The following is an 8,719-nucleotide window of genomic DNA, read 5'->3' as shown; positions in this document are numbered from 1 at the left end:
ATAGCATTTCTAAGGAGTGGCTGGTGGGTTTGAACTGCTAACCTTTAATTAGCAGTCCAGTGCTTTTCTCAACGCCATATTCCTTTTAATTAGAACATTTAAAACAAAACAAAATCTAATGCCATCCAGTGGGTTCTGAGTCATAGTGACCCTATCTTGGTTTTCTGAGATGAAATCCCTATGGGAACAGACCACCTCATCGCTCTACCATGGAGTGGCTAGTGGGCTTAAATTAGTAGCCCAACGCTTGACCCACAGCACCAGACATACAGTGTCATTAATCTTTATTTAATTAATCCTTTAAGCATTTATTGAATAACTACTGTGTTCCAGGCATTGCACCAGAAATTAAGGATACAAAAGTAATCACACAGTTACTTCCCTAAAGAGTTCTTCTGGTCCACCTAATGCTGCTTTTCTCACAATACTTTCCCTGGTCCCCTGTGACTTCTGCCTCTTCTAAATCATCCTCTGTCCTCTCCCTGCCCCTCTACACACACAGGCAGATCCATCTCATGCTTCTATTTTATCATACATAGTTGTCCTCTGGTCTTTTCACACCACTGGGGGAGGGGGAAGCCTCTTGGAAGGAAAACTAACCCACTCTTAGTTTCCCCATAGTTCCTCATTCTGCATTTGTCCATTCAGTATTCGAAGGCACATTTACTGAATTTAATTGAATTCAAGCACATTAGGGAGTCACAGAGCTCCACAGCTAATTAAAGCTGGGTTCTAATGCAGGATTGTGTTTCAGCCCATTTGTGCACGTACTAATTGCTAGAATGCTCTATGCAGTTCTTGTTCTGTTTCTACCGAGTGTATGTTAGACTTTTCTTAAACATTTCTGTGGTATGATCAGGAGGCAATTACAGGTAAGGTTTTATTCTAGAGGGCATGAGTTTGCTACCTCACCTTTCTGCCTGCAGTGAAAGGATGCTTCGCTTCAGAGGTGCCCCTTGTTGGAGAAGTGTCAAGTACGTGAATGTGAATGGAACCCTCTGTTCTGGTTCATTCTGCTCCTCACTCCGCTCCAGGGCCTGCTGGCCCGGATCACATTTGGTGACGCTTGGGCCCTCTTTTTGAACCTGGGAGCTCTGGTAGCGTAGTGGTTATGAATCGGGCTGCGAACCTTAAGGTCAGCGGTTCGAAACTACCAGCCGCTCCGCGGGAGAAAGATGAGGCTTTCTACTCCCGTAAAGATTTACACCCTCGGAAACCCTGTACAGGGTCGCTATGGGTCGGAATCGACTCGACGGCACTTAACAACAACAACAACATTGTAATGCAGTTCCACCTTGGGAGGTGGCCTTACCGGCTTCACTCTGAGGACAATGCTTACTTCTACAGAACTCTTCTGTAGCTCCTGACTCAGCAAAGCTGACAGATATTTAAAATGCCAACAACCTGGGTTAGATGAGATGAAGGAAATCTTTAGATCCTTATGGTTTGAACTGTGGTTCAAACTCCCCAGCCGCTCCTTGGAAACCCTACACAGGGTTGCTATGAGTTGAAATCTGGCTCAATGACACTTAACAACAACAACAACATACATTAACTTGGACTTCTGGTGTGGTGCTGTAGGGTCAGCACAGGACTGAGAACCACAAGGTCAGCAGTTCAAACCCACCAGCTGCTCCTCGGAAACCCTATACAGGGTTGCTATGAGTTGGAACCGACTCAACAACACTTAACAACAACAGGTATGGTTGTGAAGTCCTGGTGTGGCTCTGTAGGCTAAGCACTGGACTGGCATGCACCGTGTAGAATAAGTACTGGTATGCATCAGAACCAAGGAGCTCTGATAACGTAGTGATTACGAGTTGGGCTGCTAACCACAAGGTCAGCAGTTCAAAACTACCAGCTGCTCTGCAGGAGAAAGGTGAGGCTTTCTGCTCCCGTAAAGATTTATAGCCTCAGAAACCCCTATACAGGGTCGCTATGAGTCGGAACCGACTCCATAGCATATCACCACCACCACCATGCATTGGAATCAAATCAATGGTGCTTAGCAACAGCATAGATGAACTGGGAAGGTTGGAGCTCCTGGAACAACCATTGGGCTCCAGAGTCCCCTTGTGACCAACCCCTAAACCAAAAGTTTCTACCCAGAGGTGATTCTGTTATGTCTGGAGATAGCTTTGGTTATCAAGACTTGGAAGTTACCACTGGTAACTAGTGGGTGACTGGTGGTGACTGTGTGCCATGGAGTCAGTTCCAACTCATAGCGACCCTGTACAGGGTTTCCGAGAAGCCTAGAATGCTGATAAGCATCCTACAATGTACAGAGTGGCCCTGCCCCCAATAAAAAATCATTATCCAGCCCAAGATATCAAAAGTGCCTGAGAACAAGGAATCGTTGTGTTGCCTTGAAGCATCCGAGAATAATCAAGAACTCACATTCCAAGAGAAGACACACTATAGTGGAAACAAGCAGATGTCAAACCCTGAGTGGGGGAATTTGAAGAAAAGAAATGCTTGAATCCAATAAAGGAAAAAGGTCTTGTGTTCACCTTACACGGTCTTTCCAAAAATTTTTGGTGTCTGTGTGCGGTTTGGTAGGTTGGGCAGTAAGGAAGTTTGTAGAAGTGGCTTTTGTTTAGACAGAAAGTATAGCTACTAGGGTTCTAGTTCATTCCTGTATGGGCTTAGTCCAAACAAATTGTGTTTAAACATGTCTCTGTGATCACTGGGTGGCTGAAGACACGTTCCCTCAGTAGTACACGTGTCTTAATCTTGTTAGGGTGCCTTCAAAAAAAAAAAAAAGAAGTCCAATCAAAACAATGGCTTCTGAAGGGATCTGCTGGACCAGTTAAATTCAAGGCAGAGAGGCCAGCTCAGAAGGCTTTGGGATCCTGTGTTACTGTAGGATAAGCACTGTGCTACTGACAACAAGGAAACCTTTACAGACAGGATTGTTATGAGTCAGAACTGATTCGATGGCAGTTTAATAACAAATGTATGGCACTTTAATAACAAATTTAATAATATTATGAAGTTTTAAGAAAGTGGAAAAAGACATTGGTGAGAAAAGGGCCAGGAAAATTGTACTGAGCATTCCTTTTTTTCCATCATGACAGTATATCTGCTCATTCTTCCAGGGAGCCAGGGCTGTCCTATAGGAATTCCACTGGGAAACCCCACCCATCCTACAGCCAAGATATTGTCCCTTCTGACTTCTTTTTGTCCCCAAATTCAAAGAACATTGAAAACAAACTCATTTTGAATCCCTTGAGGATGCTAGAACTGTCATTTGACATGATTTAAATTGAAGAGTGCAGAATTCGTCACAGAAACATCGCCTTCAGAATTGTATAGAGCTGGATGGTGGAGATGTCAAGAATCAAGTTTCGCATTTTGATATTTTGGTTTAATAAAGGTTCCTATGCTTTTGTAGCAATACATTTTTTGAAACTTTTCATTGTGAATTGAGTGAATTCACAGAGCAAATCATCATTTTTACATTCATCTCAACAGTTGCAATCCCCTCCAGAGAACAACAGATACCCCACTTCCTCCCTGTGCTTCCTATTTACACCACAACCTCCTACCCAACCTTTCTGAACTTTGTCCCCAGGTAAGTGTTGCTCTTTGATGTTGAATAATTGAATAATTGTTCATTCCATGGTAAGCATACTTTACTAGTACTATTCTTCCCGCCCTCCCCCTCCCCCCAACTATATACCTAGCTACTGCTTGGCTGAAAATTGGGCCATGGACAAGGGTGAGTTGTTCCAGATCTGAGGAGCAGTATAGCAATACTTTTTGACTGACCCACTCTCTGTTAGAGGGAGGGGTGAGGGAAGTGTCACATGTACTGGGATTAGCATTTCTCTTTTCTCCTGACAAAAGAACTTCAACTTGCAGTCTCCCCAGGTTTTAATTTTTCAGACGTTCTTTCAAGGCACCTATAGCGTGGTGGGTTCAAGTTGAGCTACTAGCTAGCCAGGTTAGCAGTTTGAATCAGCAGGTGCATAACCTCCACCACCAAAATATCAGCCTGGTGGGCCTCTGAACATTCACGGCGTCATTGAACATGCCTGGTTTGAGGTAGACAGCATGTAAGCATTTTATCCATTTCCAGTAAATATCCTTCCACCTTCAAGATGTTAAAGTCCATCACCTTGGCCTTGGGATTTCCAACTTTGCTTAGTCTTTTACTCCCAAAGGAATTACTCTGTCCATCTCAGGAGGTTTAATCCCCTAAGAAAACCTCCAGGCCTTGGGAGGTTTTTAAGGGTGTCCTTATTTGTTCCTAGCAGACATACTGTTTCTGGCCCCCATGCCCCACTTCTCCTTTTATGACCAACTTCATAATAATCCCTACATCTATTAAGGAGGAAAGACCAAAGCAACAGTTTGTTTCTAGAAGCCATCCCTTTCATGGTATTAGTTGTAACAGAGTTTTGCCTTTATAATTTAACTGTCCGTGACACAATTGCTCTTAAGGAAGAGTTGCCATGTAAAATATAGGATATCCAGTTAAATTTGAATTTCAGAAATCAAAGAATAGATTTTTTTCGTATATGTATGTTCCATGTAATATTTTGGATTTTTGTTTGCTAAATCTGGCCACTCTACCTTAAACAGTTGTAATAATAAAAATGATGCTGGCTCTCATTGGTTACCTAGCACATGTGTTTTTTAATTAGGGAGACCCTATGTGCTGATTTGTTGGGGACAGTCCCCATGATGCCTGTAGCCTTGGGGGCATTACCAATAGCTCCTCTTTGGTCTGCCTCCCAACTGCTCACACTCAGGTGTTCTACTTTGTATACATACAATGCATGGCCCGTTTTCATCCTGTGAGAACTCTATGAATGGAAGTTTCTATTATCCTCATTTTGTAGAAAGGGAAGTCCTAATATCATACAAAAGGAGGTCTGGTAGCGTAGTTGTTATGAATTGGGCTGCGAACCAGAAGGTCACCAGTTCAAAACTACCAGCTGTTCTGCAGGAGAAAGATGAGGCTTCTGCTCCTGTAAAGATTTACAGCCTCGGAAACCCTGTACAGGGTTGCTATGAGTCGGAATCGACTCCACAGCACATACCCAACCACCACCAATGGCATAGAGGTCTGACTTCTGAGTGGCCCCTCCCCTCAATTCCTCAACTAGTCACAGTCCCTTCCAGATGTAAAATCAAAACTGTGCTCATTCTTTTATGGTGATGGACAATTTGGCAACAGCAATCGATAGTGGTTGTACTGCATGATTAATGTAACTGATATCGCTAAATTGTACACCCAAGAAAAACAACTATTCCCTAGTCTCAGTTTTAAAAGCAGAAGAGTGGAACGTGATATTTATTTTCATATTTTAAAAAATAATCAAAAAGGATACTCACTTTCAGTGCACAAAGTTCTTCAAGTAATGAGCATCCCTTCTCCCTCCTAAATCTAGCCAGCGGAGGCTCCGTGGTAGAACTCTCGCCTTCCATGCAAGCGGCCTGGTTTGGATTCCCAGTCAGTGCTCCACACCCACCTGCCCGCGGAGGCTTCCGTATTGCTATGATGCTGAACAATTCTCAGCAGACCTTCCACGTCTACAGCTGAAGCTCTACAGTCAGATCTACACCTGATCAGTTAGCTTTTCATTCCATCATGCACACGGGTGCATTGAGTCAGGACTAACAATAATAACACATTTAGTTGAATTAAACGGAAGGACCACAGCTAGCAGAGGGAATTCAGCTGGGCCTTGGGGAGACAGATCATACCTTAAAAGGACATGCTTCTTCTGGCGACACCTGGGTCCTCAGGAGGAACTTTGAGAATAGGTAGTGTTGTAGTGGTATCCATAAGATGGAGACAACTTCCTGGTGTTCCTTCATTCCTCACAGCCCAGAACAGCTGAGCAGAAGTAAAGATGTAAAGAACAGGGTCTCCCTTTGGTAATCATATTTATACTATAGTATTCATCTGTCTTTTCAGTTATGGATTTATTCATACAATGCAGCTAGGTTATGCACTCATGATATGCCAGGCAAAACGCTGCAGTTGTTAAGTGCTGTGGATTCTGTTCTGAATCACAGCTACTCTGTATAGGGTTTCTGAGGAGCAGTGGGTGGCTTTAAACTGCTAACCTTGCAGTCAGTAGTCCAGTGTTTATCCTACAGAGCCATACCAGGGCAAAACATTAGACATCACACAATCATGATGAGCTAACTAGAGCCAACCCTCCCTTTATGGGGTTCAGGGACTAGTGGGGGAGACAGATAAGTAAATGGGGCCAACAGGCTTCTCCCCCACCTCCTTTGGCTCTAAGAGTTGGGTTATGCCATCCTCTGGGACCAAGTTCTAGCTGCCTGTTGGTGAGGCAGCAAGTGGCATGGAGCCCTGTGGAATGGAGCACACTCTAGTCCTCACAGTGTGAACCCTAATCAATAAACACCCACTGATGAAGCTAAACAGGGCCTAAGCAGTAGCCTCAGCCTGGGCCTTTACTACGGGGACATCTCATCGGTGTCCCCACAAGCCACATTCAGTCATTGCTCCAATTTAACAGAAGGGAGACCCCCTTGGAGCAGCATTAGGTGAGGGAGCCAGGAAAGGAAGCTGGAACCTGGCAGTCCAACTCCTGCTGAGCAGTGGCTCAATGGCACTGGAGAGCCAAGAGCCTAACACCATCCTAGGGACTGGACATCTAAGTCTCTTCTCCACCACCGCAGGGGATGAAGCACACAGAGCTTAAGTACCTTGGCCAGGAAATTCCAATTCACAGGGACCCGATAGACAGAGGAAACTCGCCTTATAGGGTTTTCAAGGCTACAAATTTTATAAAACCCTTTTCATCCTCTATAGTAATTTGAGCTAACTTATGCTGAATAGCAGAGTTCTGGTGTGGCGCTGTGGGTTAATGCCCCACACTGCAAAGCCATTTGAACTGCAAGGTTGGTGGTTTAAGCTCACCAGCTGCTCTTCGGAAACATGGGTTGGGGTTGACTCATTGGCACTTAACCACAGCAACAATGTTGAATAGCGAACCCTCGTGGCTTAGTGCTTGAAACGCTCAGATACTAACCAAAAGGTTCAAACCCACAAGTCACTCTGCAGGAGAAAAACGTGGCGTGAAAATTTACAGCCTTGGAATCCCTATGGCTGTAAGCCCAAGGTTCTACTTTGTACTGACAGGATCCCTATAAGTCAGAATCAACTCAACAGCAGTGGGTTGGGTTGGGTTGGGTTGTGTATTGACTGTTTATTATCTATCAGGGCCTACTTTAAGAACTTTATGTGGATTGTCTCATTGATTAAATATCATGTTGTTGTTATGTGCCATCGAGTCAGTTCTGACTCATAAAGACCCTGCATAGGGTTCCTAAGGAGCAGCTGAGGAGCTCGAACCACCAAACTTGCAATTCAAACCAACTTTGCAGTCCAGCACATTAACCCACAGCGCCACACCTGGACTCTAATAAATATCATAGGACACAACTGTGATCTCCGTTTGAAACCTGAGGAACCTGAGACTGAGAGAGTTTAAAATACAAAACTAGCACGTGGCAGACCTGGTCCTCCTTGGTTGCATCATCCTCGTGATGCAGGGAAGCATGAGAAACGTTCATTTCCTGTAAAGAGAACGCCAAGTAAAGACACTGCTTAACTTCTTGCTGTTGTTGTTTTGTGAAGATCCCGTGTTTACAGAAAACACTTCTTCCATAGCGTTTGTTTGGCTATAATTTTTATAAAAGGAGATAGCCAGGCTTTTCCTCGGAGCTACTAGGTGACTTAGAATCGTCAACCCCCTGGTGATTACCCAAGTGTAAACTGCACTAGTCAGAGACCCTGACAGTTCCAAGTTTGATTGCACGGCCTGGAATGCATCTATCTGATTCTGCTTCCCGGAATACTATCTCCCCCTCTCTAACAGCATGAGCTAACAATTCCAGTAAGAAGTTTCTTCCCAAGCAGGTAGGCTCAGACAGAGCTGATGGAGTTCTTAACCAATCCATCATCATTCCCCAGGGATTTGAACAACTAACTTTCCCAGCCGATCTGGCTCCCTTTTCAAAGGCCATTATGCTGGTTAGAATCCCTGGAGACCTGCAGTGTCTCCGAATGCAATCCGAAGCCTCCAGGCTCCTGGGGCTCAAGGGAAGGCGCCTCCCATAGCAGGCCTGGGAGTTACTTACTGCTCATTTAATCAGAGGCAGTGGCGCCAGCTCAGTCAGCCCCAAAGCCTGGAGTGAATTTATCAGTGACTATGCAAAAATCCATGAGAGGTCCCAGCCCCTGATTTCTCAGCTCCTCTTCCCGTTTCTGCTCTCAGGTTTTGTGTCTCCTTATTCCAGCTTCTCAAACCTGCATTCCAGAAAGGATCAGGAAAACTCATGCATACTAACTGATGACTGATAATGCTTGATCAACCGCATCATGAAGCCAGGTACTGTGAATGAAAATGGAGGCTTCCCAGCCTTGGGGAATGGACAGTGAGGGACAGGTGTAGAGAGAAGTTCAGTAGAGAGACGATCCTCTCGGAGGGGCAGTGGTGGTTCCCTGATAGAATTCCTGCCTTCCATGCAGGAGACTAAGGTTGAATTCCCGGCCAGTGCATCCCAGAACAGCCATCACCTGTCTGTCCTTAAAGGCTGTGTGTTGCTATGATACTGAGCAGGTTTCAGCACCCACTTTTAACGGAAGCTGGCTCAATTACGTGATTGTCCAGGTTGCACATCCAAACTAGAAAGGACTAAGAAGAAAGGGCTGGCTATCTGCTTCTGA

The sequence above is a fragment of the Chrysochloris asiatica genome, unplaced genomic scaffold (genome assembly GCF_000296735.1).
Source record: "Chrysochloris asiatica unplaced genomic scaffold, ChrAsi1.0 scaffold00094, whole genome shotgun sequence".
In the NCBI taxonomy this organism is placed as follows: domain Eukaryota; kingdom Metazoa; phylum Chordata; class Mammalia; order Afrosoricida; family Chrysochloridae; genus Chrysochloris; species Chrysochloris asiatica.
The sequence above is the reverse complement of the archived record's forward strand: the minus strand, read 5'-3'. Positions refer to the sequence as shown.